The sequence below is a fragment of the Oncorhynchus mykiss genome, unplaced genomic scaffold (assembly GCF_013265735.2).
Source record: "Oncorhynchus mykiss isolate Arlee unplaced genomic scaffold, USDA_OmykA_1.1 un_scaffold_210, whole genome shotgun sequence".
NCBI classification, from domain to species: domain Eukaryota; kingdom Metazoa; phylum Chordata; class Actinopteri; order Salmoniformes; family Salmonidae; genus Oncorhynchus; species Oncorhynchus mykiss.
Genome location: NW_023493682.1, coordinates 358,236 through 361,029, shown reverse-complemented (window position 1 = coordinate 361,029; position 2,794 = coordinate 358,236).

The following is a 2,794-nucleotide window of genomic DNA, read 5'->3' as shown; positions in this document are numbered from 1 at the left end:
GCTATATCAATAGAATGACGGGTAAAAGTATTTAAAACCCTTTTATAATTTTTGGGTTACCAGATGCACGTTTTCAATCACCAGGTGCACGGAGGAAAATGAGCATTTGCATCCATAGTCATGTTTTAAACCGTCCATAAAGCACTCTTGGCCGGCCCCGGCAGAGAGAGAAAGAGATGGTGAAAAAAAAAAAAAATCATCATCAGACCTTCCATAAATAATTCGGGCCGGCCCCCATTGCTAAAGGTCCGTAGTAGGGTGCGCCATAAGCGGACATGAATAGATGGAACACCGCTAACCGCATAGAGAACCGTGTTTTGGGTGACCAGGTGCACGTTTTCAATCACCAGTTGCACATTTTCAATCACCAGTTGCACGGAGGATTAATAGCAATCTGCATCCATCGCGATTTCTTAAAGTGTCTATAAAGCACTCAGGACGGGCCCGACCGAGACAGGGCCTTAGTGGGGTGCTCCCATAGCGGGCAACAATGAGAGGGGTGCCTTTAAATTCATTTTGAACCATATTTGAAATTTTGGGTTACCAGATGCACGTTTTCAATCACCAGTTGCACGGAGGATTAATAGCAATCTGCATCCATCGTGATTTCTTAAAGTGTGTAAAAAGCACCCAAGGACGGCCCTGACAGAGAGAGGGCCGTAGTGGGGCACTCCCCTAGCGGGCTATATCAATAGAATGACGGGTAAAAGTATTTAAAACCCTTTTATAATTTTTGGGTTACCAGATGCACGTTTTCAATCACCAGGTGCACGGAGGAAAATGAGCATTTGCATCCATAGTCATGTTTTAAACCGTCCATAAAGCACTCTTGGCCGGCCCCGGCAGAGAGAGAAAGAGATGGTGAAAAAAAAAAAAAATCATCATCAGACCTTCCATAAATAATTCGGGCCGGCCCCCATTGCTAAAGGTCCGTAGTAGGGTGCGCCATAAGCGGACATGAATAGATGGAACACCGCTAACCGCATAGAGAACCGTGTTTTGGGTGACCAGGTGCACGTTTTCAATCACCAGTTGCACATTTTCAATCACCAGTTGCACGGAGGATTAATAGCAATCTGCATCCATCGCGATTTCTTAAAGTGTCTATAAAGCACTCAGGACGGGCCCGACCGAGACAGGGCCTTAGTGGGGTGCTCCCATAGCGGGCAACAATGAGAGGGGTGCCTTTAAATTCATTTTGAACCATATTTGAAATTTTGGGTTACCAGATGCACGTTTTCAATCACCAGTTGCACGGAGGATTAATAGCAATCTGCATCCATCGTGATTTCTTAAAGTGTGTAAAAAGCACCCAAGGACGGCCCTGACAGAGAGAGGGCCGTAGTGGGGCACTCCCCTAGCGGGCTATATCAATAGAATGACGGGTAAAAGTATTTAAAACCCTTTTATAATTTTTGGGTTACCAGATGCACGTTTTCAATCACCAGGTGCACGGAGGAAAATGAGCATTTGCATCCATAGTCATGTTTTAAACCGTCCATAAAGCACCCAGGGCCGGCCCCGGCAGAGAGAGAAAAAGAGGGGAAAAGTGTTGAAAAAAAAAAAAAATCATACCTTCCATAAATAATTCGGACCGGCCCCCATTGAAAAGGTCCGTAGTAGGGTGCATCATTATCGGACATGAATCTCGGGAACACCGCTAACCGCATAGAGAACCGTGTTTTGGGTTACCAGATGCACGTTTTCAATCACCAGTTGCACGGAGAGAGAAAAAAAAAATCATACCTTCCATAAATAATTCGGACCGGCCCCCATTGAAAAGGTCCGTAGTAGGGTGCATCATTATCGGACATGAATCTCGGGAACACCGCTAACCGCATAGAGAACCGTGTTTTGGGTGACCAGGTGCACGTTTTCAATCACCAGTTGCACGGAGAAAAAAAAAGTAATCATACCTTCCATAAATAATTCAGGCCGACCCCCATTGAAAAAGGTCCGTAGTAGGGTGCATCATTATCGGACATGTATATCTGTAACACCGGCAAGCGCATTGAGAACCGCATTTTTGGGTTACCAGATGCACGTTTTCAATCACCAGGTGCACGGCTGTGAAAAGTGGGACTCTGTCATTTTTTCGACCAATTTCTGTAATTTTCAAAAAATGATTAAAAATACTTCCCGAAGGGCTAGAGGTCCCAAATTTCGTCTCATACCCTCTCTCGTGATGGGCAACAATTACATAATGTAAAAAAAATTCGCATCCACAGGAACCTATGCATCCTGTGACATTCACTTTTTTCCCAAAACTTGAAACACGATTTCCTATTAAAATGTTTTATACAAAAACGTTTTTAATTGAATGTAAATGCTCGTCTATTTATGCACTTTCGTGCAAAAAAAACCCCATCAAGATCGGATGTGTACTTTTTGATTTATCACGTTTTTGTTGAATTTGACCCCCGATGGTGGGGCGCACAGAAGCCCTGTGAGGTTCAGGGCTTCATCGATATTTGGCCTGTTTTGGATTACACACTCAGTGGCGGGTCGACCAGACAGGTACCGGCGCGATTTCAGAAACCTGGTTTTTGGCAACAGGACTTCCATGTCCTAGAGAGACGGGGGTGGTGTCAAACTGCTCAGTCCGAATAGAAAATGAGTAACGGACAGTTTTGAGGGAAGTCAGACCCTCAGAACCATGGTACTTTGGACATTTTCCCGCCGGCGACCGATTTAGTGGTTTGACCAGACCCTTCGGCGCCCGATGTGTCCTAACTTTTGATCCACGTTGCCCAGCTTGGTGGTGGGAGGATATTGAGCCTTGTCCTGGGCAGGT